Consider the following 25,007-nt stretch of genomic DNA (forward strand, 5'->3'; position numbering starts at 1 on the left):
GGTTTGTTTGTTATACTTGTTTTTTAATGGATTATTTATTTTAATTATTTATAGGGTATTTTTAATTGTTGATGGGGTTTTTGATTTTAATTGTGAGCCACCCAGAGTCACCCACTGGGGGGAGATGGGCAGCATACCAATTTAATATTAAATAAAAATAAATAAAATAAATAGTACATAATTTCAGTATCATAGCTGGGATCAATACAGAGTTATAAAAAATCTGGAATATTCATATGGCTTTTTGATGGGTCACAAAGGATTTGTGGGAATGATGTCCTTTTTTCTCACTCCAGGCATGAAGATTCCAACTTATTTTTTTACTTTCAAATTGTATTTGTGATAGTAGGGCTCTGCCAGCTTTTAGATCTGAAGCAACAAGGTGTTTTAGAGAGTGTGAGGTTATGAAAGTAGCATCTCTCTAAATGCCTTAAACATGTATTCATTCAGAATCATACAAACTTTATGTAAAGCAGCTGCATGATCCTGAGAGAAGATGGAACTGTTTTAAAGAGATGTGGATAGATGTTATATCCGGGTGAAAACTCCCTTTTAGTTTTGAATCTGAAGCATTGCACAATCCTATTTATCAGTTAATTAGGTGTCATTCAGACAGACCCAGCGCTTGACGACCAAATAGACAAATGCCTGCCATCCTGACCTATCTCTAACAGAACCCACGGCATTTCCAAGGGCATTCCAATAATCTTCTTAATTTTGGCCATCTCCCTTATCCATTGTATTTCTCTTCTACTTCTAAAAACCTTACCAGGCATAGCACATCGTCTGCTTGTATCACATGCTCAAATGATGAGAGTTATATTTGTAAGTCACTTCCTTTTGCTACAAATCTCACATGGTTTACAATTAATTGTTGCAGATGTTAATAATATATAGAGTCAGGAAATGCCATATGGGGTATTTGGTCTTGACAGCAGAAGTTCAGCAGATAGGTCTACACCGTTGCTAAGGCTAAACATAACACAATGTGCTGTGGGAACACAGTCAACGTCTCTGATGTCACTCTTCACACTGTATTCAATTACTGTATACCTCTGCGGGGAAAGATTGGAGAGAATCAGAGACTGGTAGTGTGAATGTCAGTTTGAGGCCAAGACGTAATCATCAATAATAGGAATTAGCCTTAAACTCTGAAATAGCTTCTTATGACATTCATTGTCATCCTTAATATACATTCTGAACTGTTTTAATAATATTTTATTAAAATTTTACATGGTTAAAAGCTAATACAGAATTAGAAAAGATATACAGACAAAAAAGAAGAAACAGGACAAGAGAAAGAAAAAGGAAAAGGAAAAAGAAAGACATATAAAAAGTGACTTCCCCATCCCTCCAAACAAATATAAGCATTTACAGTAACTTAACACCTTCTCTAATTATTACAGAATTTTTTTTAAAAAAAAACTCTTCTTCCCATTTCTCATCACTAAATAATAACTAAATTATAGAAAGATTCATCAGTCTTACTTAACAAAAGCATTAAGAGTACCAGTAGTAATAACCTATATGTTTTCAGCTTAGACAAATAAATATATTTCGTATTTTGACTTATACCTCTCTCTAATAAGTAAGACACAAAAGATTTATCCCAATAGGTATAAAGAATATCACTAATAGTATCATATATATTTTAAAGATCCAATTTACATTCTAACCTGTAACTTTCTCTAACAAGTAGGAGGTAAAAGGTTTATCCCCATATCAAAAAAAAAATCTTTACATCGTCTTGCAATCCTGGTCAGGAAAAAAAAAAAAAAAAGAATCCAATAATAACAACCCAAAATCAAAATTTATACAAATTAACCCTGGCCAAATAAGTCCACTTTGAATTCCCTTTTCTCCTTCTTAAGAAGCTTAATCTTCACTTATCCAAATAGAGCCCCACATAGTGATTTCTTTCCATTTTCTCCCTGTCTGTTTTCAGTAGCAACTTCAGAGATTTAGTATTTCCCTTCTGTGGATCCAAAATAAGATAACTCTCCAAGTCATTCTTCTGATTTATAATCAGAATATTTTATTTATTTATTTATTTATTTTATTTAGTGGACTTGTCCCCACCCATCTCCCCACAGTGGGGGACTCTGGGTGGTTTACAACAAATTAAAATCATAAATACATAATTAAAAGTTATAAAAAGAGAACCACAATTACAGAGATAGAAAAAGACTAAAAGATCCAAGAGGCCAATAGAGGCCACACCAGGCCACTAAGGGGCTACCCAACCCCATTGGATATCCCTTTTAACTGTTAAAACATCAGCCAGCATAGTGGTATATCCATTACAACTTCTTTCTTCATGTCACTCTAGTAGTCAAATATTTTTAAGTCTATTTTCAAATCCACAACATCTTTTTCCATATCTTCCATATCTCTTTTATAGTCTGGCAATTCTGAGTGATTAACATGGATTCTTTATGCATTTGATACTTTCCAGAGATGGGCAACAACCAGACTCTTTTTTTTTTTTTGGTCATTCTGCAAGAAGGCAAAAGGTTACATTTTGATATTCATTGACCTTTGGAAGTTTAGTGTTTTGATCAACACTGTGTGCATTTTAGCAGGGACTGGGGATGTGCAAGTTAGGCCCCTAACCCCACAATCCAATTCAGTCAAGGCTGTAAACTGGGAAGAGAAGTAAGACAATAATCGGACACATTTTGAAAGGAATTACATGGCATTTAACAGCTAGATACCAAGTATTAGCCAATGCAAAACAGTGAAAAAGTAAGAATTTATTTATTTGAAGAGTCTGTGGTGAGGTGCATTAATGATTCACGAACATTGGTATAAATTTTGATTTAAGTATGAAGTTTTTGTTATACTGCTCCATCTGTAAATTCTGTTACTGTATAATGCATTCAAAGCCAAGAAGGAAGGAAGGAAGGAAGGAAGGAAGGAAGGAAGGAAGGAAGGAAGGAAGGAAGGAAGGAAGGAAGGAAGGAAGGAAGGAAGGAAGGAAGGAAGGAAAAAATAACACATTTTTCAACTTTTCTGGAGGCCAGATGTTTGTGGCACTTTGCCTGAGGAAGGGCTTTCAGAAATTAAATGTTTGCATGTTTAGGGATACACACACACACACATACTTTTTATTGAAAAGTTTAACACTACTAAAAAATGGTACAAACTGAAATAAGAGAAAAGAGAATAGAAAGAAAAAAAAATACAAAGTGCAAAAAAAAAAAAGGAAAGAGAAAAGAAAGAGAAAGAGAAAAGTAAAGAAATAGAAAAAAGAATATGTAAAGAAGTGACTCCTGATCTTCCTTGCAATGAATGCAGGCAAACTTAATATTTCTCCACCCCCTATAAGGGTTATATACATAATTCACTTCTCATAACTCCCCCCTTATCCATTCACAAATCCAGAAATTGTTCCTGTCCAAGTATCGGCAAAAAGTACATAAAGGGTTTCCAGAATTTAATAAAAATATTTCTTATTTTAACCTTGATCAAACAAGTCAACTTTATATTCCTTTCTTTTGCCTCTGACAATCTTGATCTTTAATTCATCAAGTTGCTGTTGTAGGATTGAATCTCAGTTCAAACTTTCTTTCTCCCATCTCCAAGATTTCTTCAAGGTTTTAGAAACCCTATTTTGAAAATTCAATGAAAAGTCTTTGCCCAGGTTATTTATCAACCCTTGGCTTATCACTTATATTTCCATTTTGGCTGTAATCTCTGTTTTATCATCCACATTTTTTTGATTTTCCAAAGTTTCTACATCAGATGGAATTTGTTTCATCTCTTCTTGTTGGTCTATAAATTCTTCCATGATGTTCTCTTTCCCATCTTTCATTTTTTCTTTAAAATCTTCTTCAAAAAATGCATTAGCAGATACAGAAATTATTGCTGTCAATTTGGCTATACGTTTCTCTCCCAATTCTTCAAAAATCCTTTGAAATATCTCTCAGGTCATATCTTTATCTGCCATTTTATAAATTTCACTGCGCCTCCTTTAGTTCTAAAATAAAAGGCAGATTTTCTCTCTTTTTTCTTTTTCTTGCCTTGGACCCTTCTAGTGTCCCATTTCTATAATCCCCAAATCTTAAATTTCTTTGCTTCTTTATTTTCAAATTTCAACCAATCATCTCTTTCCTCATAGACTAAACAATTTATGTTCCCATGAAGATATTGTTCTGTTTATTTAATTATTTCAAATGTCTTAGCAAAAGTCCTAATATTCCAAATTCTTCTGATCCCTTAATTCATTTCAAACTTTCTTAAATTAAAATTTTATTTAGTTTTTTGCCACTTATTTTGCATTCTTTAAATTCTTTAAGGTGTATTTAGTTTTTCCTCTATTTTGGGATGAAGTCTTACTCACCAGGTAGTTACATTTGGGGAGATATTTTAGTGAGCCCCAGTGAAGATATTACTCAACTATAGCTTGGAAATTAACAATGCTGAATGATTTTTTTTCCCCTTCTTCCCCACCCCCACCCCTCCAATTCTAGGTTTGGTGAGATAGAAGTATTTTAATATTAAGTAGAGGTGTTTTTAATGCTACTGAAGGAAGATGGCATATGTTGCAATTTAAGAAATAGCTTTTACTCATTATTAGACAGAGGCCAACTTTGTTTAGTTTTCTTTTTTTTTCTTTTTCTTGTCAAGTGTGTGAAAAACCCCTATGCAAATTTGTGAAGCAGATCAAAATGCTTCTGGCTTCTCTTGCAAAACAAAGAAAATACGCCCCGTATTCACCTTGAATTTTCTTTCAGAGGCCTTCTGCTCACATTTGGGGGTGGGGAATCTCCCCATCTTTCACCTGAGGCATTTCACAGATCTTAATGAGGTTTTTTAGTTTTCCTGTACAATGCAGACATGTTCCACCCAAAGGAGACAGAACAAATCATAATAAAACAACTCCAAATTAGACCTGATTTTTTGCTCTGAGCCACATTTGGTATAACTCTAGTTATTATGGAATAGAAAATGGCCTCAGAATAAGCAAATATATAATGATGCTCTTCACATTCCTGAAGGTCAATGTTACAGCATAATTATTTATTTCATATACAGTATTGTTATCTTGTCTTCCCTCTATGGATTTCAAGTTGATGTATTCTGTTATCTACACAGCAGCCCTGATTCATTATTTAGACAGGGGTAGTTCCTGGTTCAGTAACTGTTTTTTGACATTTTGACCTAGGTGCTCTTGTTTTAAATCCAGCATTTTAGCTACTCCTCTGTGTTGGCTTGGCCGTACATATCAGTGCAAAATTAGGACAAAATATTTTTCCTTTGATTATGTTGAAAGTATATTATATCAGTCCTCAGGAAAAACGGTTCAGAGCAGAGAATTATTTATGTATTTTAGATTTTTGTCTATGTTTCATCATGCTGGGAGGTGTAGCGTACTTACCCTCAAAAACAGACAGGAGACTGATGCAATGTGAACATACTTATCCAGAAGAAGCCACAGTGACATCATGCCACATGCCTTCCATACTTCCGTGGCTGGTACCCATGAATGCAAACCAAAGCATTATTATATAGTCTGCCAAATTGATAATCTACAGTTGGCTGGCTTTCACACATTCCCCATCTTATGTCAGTATATATCTGTTAAGCCGTTCCTACTGTGTTATTCAAATGACATATTGCATAAAGCAGAGAAATAAGGTTGCCAATGTTCTTAGCAGCAGCAGCACCCACAGAAGTGGTCAAACTAGTGATTTTGTTGAAATCAGTGATGCAGCTTTATGACACAAGCCTCACCTCAGTTTTATATTCACTAGGATATCACACACACATCCAAAAGAAGCAAAGTTTGTGGTGCATCATAGTTAGAAGGAAACTTGAGGGATCTGATTTCAGATCTACAGTATTTCTCGCTCTCTCGCTCTCACTCTGTGTCTCTCATCTCATCTTTCTTATAGCAGTATTGTGATTTCCACTAAAAATTATCAGTGCTGAGCTTACAAGGCACTAATAAGATAGTGAAAGTGTTAACTATAATGCAAGGTAGCCACAACGATTAACAATAAATACCTGGGAACTGTTTAACACTAAACATTCAGAACCAAGGCTTTTCAGACAATGGTTTAGCTTAAATAAAAATTTATCTACAGATTCTTAGGCCTATAAAGGTTCCATTGTGTAGGAGATCTCATTTTATCCATCCCTCATTATACATTTTGACATACACATAAATTAACCCAATGAGTAAGTTTAATCTTATCAATCACATTGACTGTAATGTCCTATTGTATTGTTGCTAGTTAACTGTAATTGTAATGTAACCTATTAAAACAATAGTTTCCATAAGTCTGTAAATAGGGGCAGTTATCTCTTTAGGGTTCTGCTTCTTGGTCTCTTGGACACAACCTGTCAATAAATCAATCTGTGCTGTAATGTAATTGTATCTTGGTCTCCAATGGAAACTTACTCCAAAAGGGAAACTTCTCTTCCATCTCATACTCATAATTGTTGCAAAGGAGGATGCAAGTCCTTTGAAAGAGGGCTCTGGCACATGCAGGAACAAACTGAAGTGGCCACACATCTACATACTCATGTGGAGAAGCTAGGAACAGCTTCTGAAGAGAAAGACATATCTGCTTTACTGAACTGAACAGAGGTCCTTTGCATACACTCCCCTCTGTTGTAAAGCACTTCTGTCAAAGGATTTGCACGTGATTTTGAGGAATTGGGTTACCACTATGTAGGTCACTAGTGCATCCAATATATGGCCAAATAATTTGGCATGAACAAGAACCAGCATATGATGTGATGATCCCAGATCTCAAAGCAACCACAAGCACATTTATTTCATGTCTGAAAATGAACAAAGAAAGACTGCCTTATCTGCTTTATTCATTTTTTTCCTTCTCCCCATTATATTTTACAGTTCTCACAAAAAGATCATTAGATTACTCAGAAATGTTGCAAAGCATCTAGGGATCAATTGAACTTACAATGACAGTATCAATATCAGGATGTCAAACATCAATATGCAGAATGCAGCAAGCTACCTTTAGAGAGCAACTACTCAATCAAGAGAATAAATACAAGTCCCCAAAGGGAATAAAATAGTAATAGTAAAACATAAACTCATAAATGACGTACTCTTCAGCTTTGGAAAGTAAGACTCTTCTACTTTTTCTCCCTAAGTTCTAATAAAATATAACTACTACAGTTCTGTAGTTATCTTAATTAGAGTTAATGAAATATCTCTTAGTCAATCAACTAATGAAATTTTATTGATTAAGCACATATCCCAAGCACCATAAGATGGTTCAGATTTTCTTTTCCAAGGCTGGGAAGGAAATCCAAATTTCAGTATTGGATTCCCTCTCCTGCCTCCCCACCAACATTCTCAATTTGATTCTTCTAAGGTCACTGTGATGTTGGAGAAGCCTTAAAAAGGAATGGTGATAGTTCATTATTGGGTGGTTTACCATGGCCCCAAACACATCAAAAATGTAGACCAGCTCTTGAGATGGTTTCAATTTATTCTCTTCCAATGGCAAGCAATAAGAACAATTTGTTCTTCTGAATGCTGCCTGACAGGAGATGAAGAAATATACTATATCTCTGTTCTCTCGTCTGTCCTGTTAGTTGATATGTAGCAGGAACTCAATATTTGTGTTCTGCTCTTAATAATTCTGAAGGGTCTTGGGGTGGAGGTGGGGGAATGATAACTGGGCTATTTTCTGAAGGAAAAATAAATCACTTCTGCCATAAAGTGGAGAGAAAAACTGCTTGTATTAAGTTGTATCTTCCATACAAGATATGATGTACATGTAGAAGTTGAGGCCAATGTACTTGAATACTGGTCCATTGTATTCAAAAATGTTGGTAGAAATCACTGGGCAGTCTCATATATGGGAGTTCAACAATCAAATAAAGATATTAAAATTAAACTCTACTATAATATTTTATAGTAACTAAATTATATTATGTTAACGGTAGCCCAGAGTTCTGTATCAATTTTATCATACCACCATCTATGAAAGTGGGATAATTTTTTATTTGGGTTGGTGGGATATGTTTTGTTGGGCTTTAATTTAAAAATGTTTTAACCTTATCAGCCACTTCTTTCAAAAACAATTTCCATTTCCTGTGCCACAACCTCATAAAAGTTGCATTATACCATCTAATATTCTATTGTATTTTTATTTATTTTTCCTAATTATATGCCACTCAATCCAACAAGGCTGTGATTTACAATGTAGCGCAGCCTTTAAAACAAAAACCATGATAAAACAAATGGTAAGATAGAACAATACCCTGAGGGTAAAACCAACAGCATTGAAACCCACAAAAGAGAGAGTCCCCTTTATCACAAAAATTTTCCCAGGACCCTCTAGAATAGTCGCGTTTTTATAACTTTTTGAAAGACCAAGAGGGTGGAAGGCAATCTCAGGAAAAACGTCTAAGAGAAGACCTTTCTTGAACTTTTCTATCTGTGGACAGCAGCTTCCAACAGCCCAGCTCTGACAGTAGCTAAACCTTGGATGAACTGGTGTTGATCATTCCTAGCTGTTAGAGTAGCTTATAATATAATTCCTCCACTGCTGAAATAATTCTGACAAAATTAAAGCAAAAACTAAAAACTCTTTTAATGCTCCATATATATAAAAATGTCAGTCACCAGCTAAGGAATTTCTTATACTTTTCCACTACACTTGTCCCATTATTGAACTCTCTGATGAATTTAATCAGAGGTTCAGGAAACCAGTCTCATCCATCACTGTACTTGTTTGAGAGCGCTATTTACAATTATGGCAGTATCCATATTAATGCTCTTTTGAACTCTACTTTTCCCAAGCATTTGCTAGATTAGTTTATAGTTATTGATTACTTATAAAAGGCTTTGTGTGTGTGTGTGGGGGGTGCTCTGAGAAGTATAATCAAAATTGTTCTAGGCTGTCACTTTTGTTAATATCTAAAACCTACAACACTGAGCAAAGGCCTTATCAGTTTGCTCTTTGCAATCTTGACCTTGTTCAACATTACCGATCTTGAGAACTTAATAAATATTGCAGATAAATATCTCAAGGCTTACTAAAGTTGCAAGTAATAAGCATTTTAAAAAGAAGTATTTTGGAACTACAGTTTGAGAGAGAGAGAAAAACATATGCATATGAAGAAGAATACAGTAATTAGTACATGATCTTTTATTTAGCAAAGATTAATGTAATGATATCAGTAAAAAAAACTGACAGGTTATCCACTTAGAGAACAGAGGAGTATTAGCTTGGCTCTTGATTATTTTGGTTAATATCATGCAGCTAAAGGCAAAGATCTAGTTTGGTCCAAGAAGTGTGTTTTTGTTTGTTTATTCATTTGTTTGTTTTGATAGATGGGTCGGTCATCAGAATACTTTACAAATGGGATTCCTTGGGATGTAATGACTGAGCAAGCAATTTGTCAGATAAAATCCTTCCCTTCTTAAATAAATTGCTCGGCCTGCCTGATTCTGTCATTCAGATGACTGTCACTCTGATTGATGACCTATATGGAAGAAAGACAGTAGGTGAGGTCCTGCTGGTTGTCTGGAATCCCTCACTCACTTCAGAATTGAGGTGGGCACAAATCACCTTCTAAAATTCTTTATCATATTTGTGGACAAAGACACTGAACAGACAATTTCTCCAAGTTTCTCCCTGGAAAGGGAAATTTTCCAGAATCTTTTCAAGGATAAGACTTGCCTCTTAGTGGTGACAGTAACATCACTACTGAAAAAGTCCTATAGTGGAGTTCCAGCCAGTTCCTCCCCCTGGGGATTTAATGAAAGTATAGGAAGTCCTAAGTTTGTTGGTGGGATGGTGTGCAATGAGAGACAGGAAATTTACATATTCTTGAACACTTCATAACATCCATTCCACCCTAAGAATTCACTCAAATTATCTTTTCTTTTGAAATAGTTTCTAAAGCAAATGTTCTTTCATCAAGTGATTGGGTAGAAACTGATATAGCACAGAATTCCCTATTGGTTTTGGGGATTTTATCATATCACAACTATGATCTTAAAACACTTAAATTTTATTTTAGAAGTATGGAAAAGGTAGACATAATCTTTGGCTCCAATCTTTCTCCTTTTCTCCCATTCTTGATTCATCCCCTTTGTAAGCATGAGAATAAACTTGTAAAATGAGACACTTAATTATTGATAACTGATGCAAAAGGATTGATTGCAAGTTCTGAGTTGGTTTCAAATTAGGCAGGTTCGATCACCCTTTTGTAAACTATCTAGATCTCATCAATTAAGAACGTTAGCAATGTTTGAAGAATGGAATCCATCTACTTCATTTAAGAGGAAAGAAATTTAATCAATGTGCCAAGCTTCTCACTCTTTTGGCTATTTTGAGTGGTATTATTTTGAGTGTTCCAACTTTTCTACTGCAGCAATTGAGCTGTTGTTTTGTAGCTTGTGACTGGACTTCTTTCATTCAGATCTTTTCCAGCTGAACCGGTGGAACAACAGAGGCCAATCTTATGTTTGCCACCATGGAGTTGGGAGGGGGTAAAGTGGGTGTAGGGTATTGAGAGGAATTATACGGCCATAGAAAAGATCATTCATAGCTACATGCCTACTGTCCTGTCTTGTAAATGACTGCTTTTTTTTTTTTTTTTTTAGATCTTTGTTATGAGAAAATTACAGTTTGGATGGGGGATTCCAAAACACATTTTAAAATGTCAAGATTCTAAGTGAGTTTTGCGTGGTTGTTTCTGAACTTCAGTCTCTTGTCCTGCAGATGCACCTTCCCCATTTATACCTAACCACAGTCCAAGTACAAATGGGCCAAGTGATGCCCAGCCAACATCTTTGTCCTGTTGTGTTCCTATGATTTAGCCTTAATCTCATCTCCAGCAGGTGGGTTGTCCTAGCTCTACTGGTGTCCAAATAGTCTTTTCCTCCTTAAACCTCCTTAAATCAAAGCAGTGGCAGTTGCCAACTGTGTATAATCTGATAGGCCACCCATTGTTCTGATGGCACAGTCAGGTGACTGTGGATGGGGTCTACCTGGTGCCATTACAGGCTGATGCAGGCATACACCTACTATTTCAGTCTTGGGCAGCCTCCTTCACTTTCATTCCATTTCGCTGGTTCCAGAGAGAGCCCACTGGCTGGTAGCATTCAGAAGTAGGGCACAGCAACAGAAGAGGGGGCAAACCAGAATTTTATGTCAATATAATTTTCTGCCAATTCACAGATACTTCAGTTTAGCAACAAGGAAAACACCATTACAATTGAGCTTTAATTCTACACATACTTTTTTCTGAGTTCATGTTTGTGTGAGTGTGTGAACATTTATTGCTCTTTGTCTTGTTGATGAGGTTTAGAAATATTGTTATTTCCTGTTCTTATGCTTGTGTGTGTTCATACAAAGTAAAGGTCAATAAAATGCCTAATCTGTTAATTGAATTTACTAAGTAGATGCTGAGAGCCAATTTGGTGTGGTGGTTAAGGCACCAAGCTAGAAATCCAAGAGACCGTGAGTTCTAGTCCTGCCTTAAGCACAAAGCCAGCTGGGTGGCCTTGGGCCAGTCCCTCTCTCTCAGCCCCAGGAAGAAGACAGTAAGGGCAAACCACTTCTGAAAATCTTGCCAAGAAAACTGACTCATCCAGGCAGTTTCCAGGAGTCAACACTGATTTGAAGGTGTGTGCGCATGCCTGCACACACACACACAAAAGCTATGGTAGTCTATGCTGTCTGCCACCCAACCTACAGATATGATGACCAAGGGATTATTTTTAAAAACATCCAATAAATCCATAGAAGTGGAAGCAGTGTCTTCAAATAATCTATTGAGATGAGGAGAAAGGGATTTTGATAACAGATTCTAGTTTTCTCATTGCTGTGTTGTTTCTCATGGGGAACTTTTTACTGTTTTCAAAAATACTTTTTAAAAAAATTGTATGTTTGACAGAATGAAGCTTACTCTTGTGGCCCTAAGGGACAAAATGGTGGAACAAGGGTTTTGCATCAGTTTTCACTGTTTCCTATGGCTGGAACAGCTGAATTATTTTGAGATTTGTCACGTCAGAAAGAAGTGAACCCAGAATGTTCCAATGGGAATCTTTTGAGGAAGACAATTTTGTTCTGAACATAAAACATACTTTCCATTTCATGCATCCCCCCCCCCACACACAATTTATTCTGAAGGCATACACATTGATGTAACATAGGAAACAAATTTAGTTCCTATTGCTAATTGTCATGTTCGTTATTGGGAAATATTGGAAAACTAAAATACATATTTTGCTAGAACAGTGATATTCAAAAGTGTGGGAAGTGTGGCAGAAAAATCTTACCAAGAAAGATAAATATAGTCAAATCTACTCACTTTTCATTGGACATATCAATGGCTCTTCCTAATGGATCATCTAAATCTATCCAAATACTGTTTTGGGTAGAATTCATGAATATGGGTCTTTCAAATAGTTCTATTTCTCTTGAACACTGCAGATCTTGGATTACCCTTAGCCAAGAGCTTCATGGAGTGTCGGTGACACAATTCTCTTTGTCAAGGTGATGAGTTGACACAATTTGCCTCAAGCAGCACTCTCTGGCATTTATGAATATTTCTCTGCCCAGAATTTTTGCTGAGTATTTCAAATACTTCTGGATCACTTGTTTGAGATGGGAGTCTTCTGCTTGAGCTGGATGGCAGATCCAACAAAGTGGTAATAAAAAAAAATGCCCTGCTTTGACTAGTGGTATTATATTCTCCTGTGTCACCCAGGGCATGTAATGATTGGTTCCACACTGATAAAGATTCAGCAGAGCATTATATAAACAGCCAGCTGCAAGTTTCTCTGCTATCAGTTAAAAAAAAAAAAAAGGCCTGACTCCTCATCAAATCACAGGAAGGCTGTTAGAAAGAAAAAGAGAAAATGTACCCTAATGTACTATGAGAGTAATGGGGTCTAAATGGGAATTTGCTGAACATTTTGTAACCCCATCCCTTGCTAAGCAAAGCTATGTGAACATCATGCTTTCAGAAGCTTATTTTTGGATTTAGGCAGCTGCCAAAGACCCTGGAAGATCATCTCCAGAAACATGATGCACCACTCCCAGACTGATAGTATGTCCCTGTGATATTATGCTGTAATATCCATTTGGTATCTGAGCTGATTTATTTCCATCTCTGTTGCATGTTAACACAGTGTATTTTATAGTCAAAATGATGGAACTCTTGCAAAGCTCCCATTGTTCAACTCCAGTTAGCCATCTGGCTTCCAGGTCCCTCCTCTATATGAAAAACCAAGCTGTTGTGCTGAATATCATCCAAGCTTCCCTTACCTGTTTTTAACTGATTGGAGGGGAAATGCTTTGGTAAATGTGTGCTGTCCTTCAGGGTAATCACTAAGCTTTTTAAAAAGAGGCCGAGCAACACATTGTCATATAGGGAAGGGTAGGACTCACTGAAACGTTGTTGTTTGTGCTTCCTTATTGTCCCACACAATGTTCTCAGCTCTTCAATGCTGACAGTGGCCAGAATTCTTGTAGGACATCTGAAAACTCTTTACAGGGTTTCCTGTACTATTATTCCTTTAATCCATTTTAACTTATTCTTACTTTAAGTAATTATAACCTGCTTTGGAATTTGTTTTTAACATTCAAGATGTGGAATTCAAAAAGGAAGGAAGGAAGGAAGGAAGGAAGGAAGGAAGGAAGGAAGGAAGGAAGGAAGGAAGGAAGGAAGGAAGGAAGGAAGGAAGGAAGGAAGGAAGTTCTTGAAATGCTTGGAAGTCAAGCATAGCCAATGCCATGTCTGAGTTTTATGTTTCCAAGTGGCTTGGAGCTAATTTCCTTTGGAGGACAAGACATTGAAAACAGGAATGGTGATCCATGAGTGGTGTGAAACAAAGGGTTAGGGCATAATTAATTATTTCTAGTGACTACCACTGTGTATCTTGAAAGAAATCCAGGTGAATAAGTTTAAGTGTTGCCAAGGTCTTCCTTCTGTAACAGAAGAATTCCAGGTCTGAGTTTTCTAACTAGCGCTGCTGAGCCTAAGACAATTTCCATGCAAAGAATGTGCTCTGTCACTGAACTATGGTTCCTCCCAAAGGAAGCACCATTTATCCCATCATTAAAGACAGGAAAAGAACTCTGTGGCTGAGAAAGGAAGAATCACATTGGCTTTCTACTGTGACTTTCAAAATAACCCAACTGCAGAAATGAATTCTGTATGAACCTCACATAGCAGGTGTCTATAACAAAAATAAATATGCAGCAAACTATCGTGAACTTTGAATCCTCCTGGATTCAGACAGCAATTAAAGACCTATACTAATCATATGTACATTGATTGGCTTTGCCGCTCTTCTCCTTCTTGGCTAGAAAACAGCTTAATTCAATGTTTATTATTTATGCCCTTAGAACATTAGTTACTCTATCCCTCCACCCAGTGTAGCATCCCTAATTCCCAAATACAACATCAATTGCTGGCATCAAAACTAATCATTCCAGCACGGAAACACTATCATATAGTGTAGGATTTCACACTAAATAATGCAGATCTCCCAAATTCCCTTTTGATGCAAATCAAGAAACAGAATAATGGATAAAAGCAGAAGACAGAGAGGGGAAAATCAGCACAGAGAGGCAGTTATCTCAAAACTCTTGCTATATTCAGTATTGATCTGGCATCCTCGCACAACATATTTACTAGACTTACATATAAAGGTTGGCTAAAATTAACCCTAAGTCAAGAAACCAAATTTCAACACCAAGTGGGCTACTGTGCTTGCAGACTTAGGGACATTCCAGACTTTCATACAACATAAAGTCCCATGAATCAGGATCAAGAGTGTAACATTCTTAGCACTGAACATGTTAGCTTAGCACAGATCAAGTGCTGATTAACAAGGTTGTCTTTACTACATAATCATTTCTATAGTGTGCAATGCCCCAGTTAGGTAAGAAAATTATTTCTATTTATAAGCAATTAGATCTGCGCTTAGACATATATGGAGCTAATCCACCAAAATAAATGGAATGTAAATTCGTTGTGGCTAATTTAATTTCAATAGTACTTTCAGGAAGCCAAAACTAATCCCTAAATTTTGAGATACATTATGTCACTATTGTTCTCATGTACTACTGTTTTACTGCTTCTTGCCAAAAGTTCATTCTTTTTTTCCTCCATGGAATGATTCCAAACAAGCAGAGATCATACAGTGAACATGCCCATATTAGCTCAGTACTTCTTTCAATCAGATTTGGCTCCACATGGAGGGAAACAAAGCCAATTAAGAATGAGGGCAATACTTCTTGCTTAAAGGGCCACACAGGTTATCCTAGCCAATCAAGTGTATAGAAGTGAAATCTCTTCAGCAGTGTTAGTTATTTGTTTTTATCTTGCCTTACAATCTACATAAACAGGAACAATACATACAATGCAGATATTATTATCAGATATTATGGTAAAAAGCTGGCCCCAAAATATGGCCCATACGTCTAAAGACAAGATACAAATACAGTGGTACCTCGGGTTACGAACTTAATTCGTTCCATGACTCTGGTCGCAGCCCGAATTGGTCGCAACCCGAAGCAAATTTCCCCATAAGGTTCAATGTAATTACCGTTAATCCGTTCTGGCGTGGAGGACAGGGAGGCGGCTATTGCTTGGAGGGAGAGTCCCCCTCCCTACGACCACGTGTCAGGGGCGGAAAAATGGCCACGGACCACATGTCAGGGGTGGAAAAATGGCTGCAGACCACGTGTCGGGATGGAAAATGGACGCGGACCACATGTCAGAGGCGGAAAAATGGCCACAGACCACGTGTCAGGGGTGGAAAAATGGACGCGGACCATGTCACGGGAGGGGAAATGGCCGCATATCCTGTTTGTACCCCGAGGCGGAGTTCGCAAACCGAGGCAAAATTTTGCAGCCGGAAGCTGGTTGTAACCCGAAAAGTTCATTAACAGAAGCATTCGTAACCCGAGGTTCCACTGTACAGTCTTTTCTACAACATTAATTCTATTTAGTCAATTGTTGACATACTGCAGTTGCAGTTACAGATTGGGCCACTTTCTTAGAAATAGCAGAGTCATGACCGGCCAGAAGAAAAGCCATATAAAATGTGTGCATTCCATCAGGCATTTTTGATGAAACAGGCATTATATGCATGAAGCTGGAATCTCTGTAGTAAAAGCAGAACAAAACATCATGACCTACTGTAATCAATCTATTTCACCCATTTCACATGGGCAAGCACATTGACAGTGTGGGTCTTTTGGGATCTTCTTCCCCCAAAGCTGAAGGAAAGGCATTGATATGGGCCAGGGGGAAGTCTCTTTGTTTAATTCACTGTGTTCATAAAGATATTGAGTAGAGGAGGTGCTTGTCTTGAAGCAAAGATGAGTAGATATCAAACTTAGGGGTGGTGTTTTTTTTTTTTTTCTTTTGGTGTTCATGTATAACTAAGGGCCAGCTAAATGCTCTCAGTCCAGAGATACTAGGAGGCTTGGTGGAATCCAATAAAGTACCATTGAAGAACCAACCCATAGACTCTCTTCCAAGCAAAACGGAAGCTATCCTGTAAAATTAAATGTGCCAAACCACACAGAAAATGTAATACCCATAGTTAAGAATGGAGCCTGTTGTAGCAAAATTCGAGTTAAATACACACTGGTTCAAGTTCATTACACAATAGTACTTATACAGTAATATACAATAATACTGTTCCGGCTTACATATAAATCTGACTTAAGGATAGACCTTGGGAATGGAACTTGTTCTTAAACTGGGGACTACCTGTATTGATTTTAGCCTACAGTTTACTGAAACAGTTTGTAAAAATTGTATTTTTTTAATGAACAATAAAGTATCCAGAAACTTATGCAGTTGCAGCTGGGATTGGAATGCTTAATTGTGACCAAATAATATAGCCCTGCATGTTAGATATAACAGTGAGGTTCCAGAAAATGATGGGAGTGAGTAACTTCTTAAACAGCCGTTAAGAAGGAATGTTGCCATTATGGGGAGCATTACCTAGCTGAGATGATTAACAACCTAAGTCTTATTATTCAAAATATGAGAACAAGGGTTCATAAGTCTATGGAACACACATTCTGGACAGGAACTGGGGCAGCACTATAGCTATATTTTTAAATAACTAACTTTTAAAAATCAGTATTTCAGTTTGTAATCAGGTGTGACCCAGAAATAGGAAACAATGTTATTCCAATGTTTTAAAAAGGGAAAAAGTGGATCTGGGAAACCATAGACCAATCATCTTGACATCAATAGCTGGGAAAATCCTAGAAAATATCAAGCAGTGGGCTTGCAAGCACATAGAAACTAAGAGGGTTATTACCAGAAGCCAACATGGATTTGTTAAAAGAGGTTGTGCCAGACAAATGTGATTGCTTTTTTATAATGATGTGACCAAGTTAGTGGACCAAGGGAATGCTGTGGATGTAGTGTACTTAGACTTTAGCATTTTATAATTTTTTAAAAAAAATTATAAAATTTTATAATTATTTTAGAGTTTATAAAGTTAATTATAGCCTCCTTCTTGGTTAATTGGAACAACATAGGATGGATTGTCCCACCACCAGATGGATTTATGTCCATATGGAGGGAGATAAGCAGTGGGATGTCTCAGATTTCTGTCCTGTACTCTTCAACCTCTTCTTAAATGACTCAGATGTGGGAACAGAAGGGATGCTCATAAAATTTGTGGATGACATAAAACTGGGGGCACAGGATTGCTACCATCCCAGAAGACAGTGTCAAGATTTGAAAGGATTTTGATATATTTGAACGTTGGGCTCTATCCAGCAAAATGTTGTTCAATAGTGAGAAATGCAAGGATCTGCTTTAAGGCAGGAAAAACCAGATGCATAGGTGCAAGATAGGTGGTACCTAGCTTAGCAGTAGTACTTGTGAAAAGGATCTGGGTTTCTTTTTAGATGACAATTTAAACATGAGACAGCAATGTGCTGCAGCTGCCAACAGAGCCAGTGCAGCTTTGGGTTGCATTAACATAGGTATACAGGTAATCCTCATTTAGAGACTGCCTTGGACAGCGACTGTTCATAGTTACAATGGTGATGAAATAACTTTGTGACCAGTGCCCACATTTGTGAACTTTGCAGTGTCTCTCTCTCTCTCAATCACATGTTCACCGTTACAGTTAGTTAGTATACCTTGTTCTGTGCCTGACCCATTCCCCCCCTTTTTTTCTTTTTTTCCCCCTTGCAGAGTGGAGATATTGCTTAAACAAGCCCTCTCTCTTCCTGAGCTGCTTGTCTCCCCCTTGCAGGCTTCCCTAAAAAGTGCTGAGCTTAAGAAGCAAAGCTCTGTGGCTTTAATTAGTTGATTAGAGCCAGCTCCCAGCTGCTGGTTGAAACTGACAAGACCCTAATCAGTTTCACACTGAAGGTTTTCTTTTGCTCCTAAGAGGCTCATAGCTTGCAGCTGCTAGGCAAACAGTTGGCACTAGCCCATTCCTTTCAATGAGTATCTCCCATTGTGTGCTTGCTTACTCTCTTGTAATCCCTTCATCTCTAATGAATGGGCATACAAGCATCAATTCTCTTCTTGCTAAGAATCACAGCACCCGGGTGAGCCTTCCAAAGGGCAGGGGAGTGGGGGAAAAGTACTATAAGATTTGCCCTTTTACCCAGCTTCCTCATGATTTGAGTTCCAGAAACCTTCCTCGCCATTTGGGCTCCCCTGGCTGCTTGGGATCATATTCTTCTCACACTGTAAAGCAAAGGAAAGCTGAAGTGATTTTCACTTAGCGACTGCATTGCTTAATGACCAAGTTGCCGGAACCAATAGTAGTCACTAAATGAGGACTACCTGCAGTGTCAAGATAATTCGAAGTGATAGTACCATTCTATGTTGCACTGGTCAGACCAGACCTGGAATATTGTGTCCAGTTCTGGTTGCTACAGTGCAAAGAGGATGCTGAGTAATCGGAAAGAGTGAAGAGAACAACAAGGATAGTGAAGGGCTTGGAGTCTACATCCAATAAAGAGTGGTTAAAGAAACTTGATATGTTCAGCCCAATATAAGAAGGTTAAGAGGAGACACCATAGCAATCTTTCAACACATGAAGGGATGTCACAGGACAGAAGGTGTGGATTTGTTCTCCATAGCACTTGAGGATAAGACAAAAAGCAATGAGTGGAAGTATTACAGAGAACAATCCAAACTCAAAATAAGGGGGAATTTCCTAATTGTGACAGCTATTGATCACTGGAACAGCCTGCCTTCTGAAGTTGCAGGTGCTCCATCACTGGAGGTTTTAAAGAGAAGATTAAACAGGTATGGAGATCCCTGCACTGGGAAGGGGGTTTGACTAGTAGACCTCCAAGTTCCCTTCCAACAAATCCTTATGATTTATGAGTATGAATATCACTTGCTGTTAACCTTAGAACGACATCTATATGACAGGTGTATTCCTTTGGATGAGCATTGCTTGATTGAAGAGACAAAGAGACATAGGAGTTTCAAGGTTAGAAAATAAAGCTACATTTAAGTTGAGTGCAAATTTTTAATTCAGATGCACTCATCAATTGCTTAGAAACCTGCTGATAATCAGCTGGTTTTTGGCCTTTGATTTTCTTATGGGATCTTTTATCTCAGCTGAAAACTGTTAACTTCTCCTTATTAATCAAGAATGTTTGCTGAGGGAAAAAAAAAAACCTTAATGTTATATGCGCCATAGATTGAACAACTTCATTCCCTACTATCTGCTTTGCTACTGAAAAAGGAAAGAGGAAGAGGAAGAGGAAGAGGAAGAGGAAGAGGACGTTTGTGCTAGTTCATCCCACCAGCCAGAAGGGGTTTTCCAGAAGGTAATTTAAGCCAGATAGCACAACTGTAGTCCTAGATTGGAATTCCAGATATATGGATTATATTTTCACTCTAACATTCATACAAAATTCCTTATAAGACATCCTGACATCTTTAGAGGTTATCCCAGACTGGCCACTGGCAATAGCCTTGAAAATCACAAATGTAATATCCCAGCTGAAAGCAGAGTAGGCACTGCGATATAATTTCATCTCCCTCAAACCATTAAAAAATTAAATAACAATTGGTGGACTGTCTCCTATTCATGCAATGCTATTAACACTCAGAAATCATGGCACCTTAGCACTGATACCCACTTTATGAAAAAGGGAACTTTTTAGCAGACTGTAGCCCAGATATTTGTGTACAGAATTACTAAAAGGGGTAGAGAACAAGAATATTTTGGCAGAGAAGTAAGTTGATTTTAGTCTAGGTTGAGGTGCCTTGGACCATGAGTGTATTTCACTCACCTGGCTAAGAAATATATCTCAGGATGTTGGGAATATTTGTGATCTGTGGATGCAACTTTAGCTTAGATGCCATAGGTGAAGTTTGGAAAAAAAATGGTGCAATGCTCAATTGGCAGCTGATTGTTTCTTTAATCTGCCAGCTATACAATTTAACAAGTATTTGAGAATACAGTGTAACCTTCAGAGATAATTGTCTAAGGCACTACTCATTATTTTGGCATCCCTGCTCTTAATTTTTTTACATCAATTTGCTGCTGAGAAGCTTCTTTGATCTGGCTTTCCATCCACCTACTCTTACTAGATAAGAACAATGAAATCATCTTCTCCTTGTTCCTGGTTAGAATGACAAGGGTCTTCTGAACATTGGCCTCTTTTTACAATGCTGAGACACATCAGTCACACACACACACACACACACACATCTCAGAATTATTTGTTTCTTTAAAAAAGAAGTAATCAAATAAAACCCAGATGGCAGATGGAAAGAAATTTAATTGGACGCGTGTTCTATTTTAAATATGCTATCCAAGGCACAGTAGGCTCATGTTAACTATTCAATAGGGTGGTGGTGGTGGTGGTGGTGGTGGTGGTGATGATGATGATGATGATGATGATGATGATGATGATAGGGATTGACAAAATCACCATCAGTCAATTGCAAAAGGGAGCTATGGAACAGCTCGCATCCTGTGACGATACCTTTAATACCATCAGACAACAACATCTGCCTCTCCCAAGTCCTTGGGAAGGACTCGATAGGTGGATAACAATGCCAGATCCAGTCTAAACATCTGGCTGACTGTGCGGCCAACAATAAAAGCTGAACAAAAATGTCACTGAATTACTCTTTTTTTCCCCAAGCACAGGGTTGCATTATTTTTCTAGTGGGTTTAAATGTTTTCAAAACAAAAGTGATAGCTCATCTGTTTTATGGAGAACAAATTTGTTCTTATTGCAAGCAGGGCACCCTAGAGAGTTAGGTTAAAGTTTTATTATTTTTCTGAGCTATTCTGAAACAAGTCTCAAATGTGACAATTTGGTTACAATCGGATCTTGTTACAGTAAAGGTAAAAATTTATATTTGCTCCAGTAGGCTTGGCATCTGACCTGAAGGCGAAGAAAAAAAAATCATGTCCTAGAGTAGGTTGTAGTTATAAAACTCCATTCACACTTATTTTCTCCCCAGAATTTATGCTAAAAGAGCAATTAGACAGTGATCTCTTCTGTTTCTTATCATTTTCATGTTCCTGCTAATGCCTTCCTACTGGCTTTTCAACAGACTTCTGTCTGCATAGTTGTTGGACAGATCCTTTGAGAATTGGATCTGCTGCTGTATGTTAGGAAAGTAGAGGTGGTGTTACATGTTCTCCATTCTGTTTCTGATTGCACCTATTTTAATGAGTAAGTAGGGAGGCCTCCCAAGTCTCTGCTATGTTGTCCAGGGTTTGTAAAGGTGTTTCTGGAAGGACGAATAAAGCACACTGGGAGTGTCCACCAACAGTGCATTATCCCAATAGGGATAAGATGTGAAGGTCATTCCAATTGCCCAGCTAAAGTAACCAGGCACCTATATCAGGTAGCAGCGATCTGGAAGGGAAGATGGATGGTTACTTTGGTGACAATGACAAAGGCATTGTTTCATCCTGTGCTAAAGAAAGCAATGGTAAACTACTCCTGTATTTTACCAAGAAAATCACATGGATAGATAAGATAAAATTATTGTTAATGTAATGTTGGATGATGGGCCCCTCAAATCCAGATTAGACAGGCTGCCAAGCCACTTCCAGTAGCAGAGAGGATCTTTGCTTGGGGGAAAAAGACATGAATCCACCCCTAAGGCTGTTCCACCAGCCTTGAAATTGATGATCTGAAGATGGATCTGTTGAATCTAAAGCCTATAAAGGAAGCCCCAGACTTCATACTATACCAGCCCCAGGTTTATTAAGCTCATACTGTTTCAACTTAAATGGAAAGGCAAATAAACTGAGAACTACTTGGGGAAAAGCTTGTAAAATCACATCCCCATTTCCTGACCTGTCTGCTTGTGAGCTGGCAGGGATCTGGATGTTTTGTTTGTTCTGTGGCCAATCTCTTCTTTTGCCCCACTCAGGATTAATTTACATAGTGGGGAGTGGTATAATATTCATAAAAACAGAAGCAGAAATTGCATTCACTTTCCCATAAGAAACAGAATTAAAGTTCATTTGATGAATCTGATTGCAAGCCAGTAGTCAGAGTCAAAAGGAAGAACTTACAATGAGTAACTGAGCTATGGAATTTTGCCCAATTCTGGATTCTGGATACATGGTTTATATCCATAAAACAAAATTAAAGGAAAACACCAATAATAAATTGATGAATGACTCACCACAATCATGGCTATTTAACACCTTCACATCTAGAAAAAGTGGAGGGAGTAAAAAGCTGCCTTACATTAAGTCAAAGAATCATCAAAGTATCCCAGGGACATTGACTTTGAGTGACAGCATTCAAATGACTCTTTACAGCACTGTGGAATTATGGGAGCTATACTATAGCTCAATACTTTTGGAAGGCAACAGATTGAGGAAAGTTTCTGTAGAAACTTGGGGAGAGAATTTTAACCCTTCACCTGTGACCTGATCCAAAAAGAAGGAAGGAAGGAAGGAAGGAAGGAAGGAAGGAAGGAAGGAAGGAAGGAAGGAAGGAAGGAAGGAAGGAAGGAAGGAAGGAAGGAAGGAAGCATGGCAGGCAGGCAGGCAGGCAGGCAGGCAAGAAAGAGAGAGAGAGAGAGAGAGAGAGAGAGAGAGAGAAAGAAAGAAAGAAAGAAAGAAAGAAAGAAAGAAAGAAAGAAAGAAAGAAAGAAAGAAAGAAAGAAAGAAAGAAAGAAAGACCTACAACTGCTGGAATTTAAGTCATCGTTCCTGTGATTCTTATATGTTACTACTGAATGACACTAATAATCAGATCTTGAGGAAGCACATCAAGGGAGAGCTACTGCTCTGCTTTAGGTTTCCCCAAAATGTCTAGCTGGCCTCCATGGGAAATAGGGTGCTGGAGACATGGAGCTTTGGTCAGATCTACTAGGGGCTTTCTCAAGTTCCCAGTTAAATCTTGATTAAAAGCAATCTTCTTTCTTTCTTCCAGTCTCAAAAAAATAGTTGTAAAGGAATTAGTGGAAAGTAGTATCTCTCTTTCACAACAACAGAAAAGGACTACAGGAGCGCATTTCTAATCTAGATTTTGTGGTTTGGTAATGATCAACACCAAACAGTTGTCACTTTCAGTGTCAGCTATGCAAATAAATTTTCTACACAAATAACAATGTATGAACAATATTGTCTGCACAAATGAAGACAATATTGAAAGAAATGGGGGGAGGGGGATAAAAAGAGATGCTATATTCCAAAGGGAAGGATAAAAAGAAATATCAGGTAAGTCATGGTGCCTGAAATATGAACCCTTTTGAGCAGAGGTATTTTTTTTTTACATTTCAAAAGATTAGACAATGGGTAAATATTAGGCTGGTATTATTTGTGACCAACCAAAGACATTCATATTGGAAGCTAAAATGCTCACAGTCATTCATGCTTTAGTCACCTTTCATATGGACTCTTTGCAAAATACCAGCAACTCCATAAAATATCATATGTCAGGCCTGCCCAAGAACAACAGGGAAACAAACCAGCCAAGTTCAGTTCTTTATTGCTTACACCGTATAGACAGAATCTTGCCAGACTAAATCTGTACTATGCTAGCCTAATGGATATACCCTGGGAGAATCTAGGGAATCTAGTGGCTATCTTAAGTCTCTTCCCATGCTCCTGCTCTGGACTGTCTCCTTTCCCTCCTGGCATGCGCTCCCTCCTTCCTGAGAACCTGGATCTCTACTGCATCACACCACCCTCTTCACAGATACGTTCCATCACACATATCTGGAAAGAAAGTGCATATGCTATAGAAGATACTAGACAACCCTGTGACCTGTCGGGCCATCCTTTGAGAGAAAGGTAGTGCAGTCTGATGTGACCAGAATGAACATTAAATTTTAGGCTGACCATATTTTTTCTCCCCAATACTGTGCAGTCCCATGATCATCTAAGAAGAGGATATATCATAAATAGAAAAATGATTCTAGTGGCAAACAAACTTCAATAATAAGTCAATATTTACTTACCTAAACAAATAAACAGAATGACTACAGGAGGGAAAAAAGCAGTGGGAGCGGGAACGACGTCCAACTTCATGCCAGCTTCCTCATCGACTTTCCTTGTGGGAAGCTGGCAGGGAGCATTGGAAATCACGATCATGTGACTGCGGGGACACTGCAACAGCCACAGCTTTGTGAATACAACTTGCCTGAGCATTGTGGAAATTTCAATTCCACAGAAGTAATAGGTCCTGGATTTTTTATGCATTCTTTAAGTTAGTGGACTTTAGGTACCTTGATTCAAAAATTGTTGTGGTATAATGCACTGTTTGGGCTAACTTGAGGGTACAAACAGACAAACAGATAAACACAATGAGAGTTTTAGTAGTATATAGATTGTGCTTGTTATATTTGATTTTCATTGATATGCCTTGTCAAAGACAGAGTATCTAGATCCATTAATAGTTAGAACAGTTCATTGGGATCCTAACATTAGATGGCCTATCTGCTTCAGGGGATAAATGTAGTGAACAGCACTGCCAAGTTATGGTTAGGGCTGCCCAAGTAAGAGATTGTTTTTTAGGACCTTGCACCTGCTTGAAAGGTGATGAACTTATTTC

The 25,007-nt window shown here is 37.7% G+C and overlaps 1 protein-coding gene across 1 annotated transcript in view; it reads right to left on the minus strand.

Annotated features, from left to right (window-relative positions):
- DCC (DCC netrin 1 receptor) overlaps window positions 1-25,007 on the minus strand; it is a 603,623-nt gene that overhangs the window by 375,010 nt on the left and 203,606 nt on the right. The gene's annotated exons all lie outside the window — the stretch shown is intronic.

The sequence above is a fragment of the Python bivittatus genome, unplaced genomic scaffold, assembly GCF_059951505.1.
Source record: "Python bivittatus isolate LINGU-HERP-01145 unplaced genomic scaffold, Pbiv_v1 ctg000570_np1212, whole genome shotgun sequence".
Taxonomy (NCBI): Eukaryota; Metazoa; Chordata; class Lepidosauria; order Squamata; family Pythonidae; genus Python; species Python bivittatus.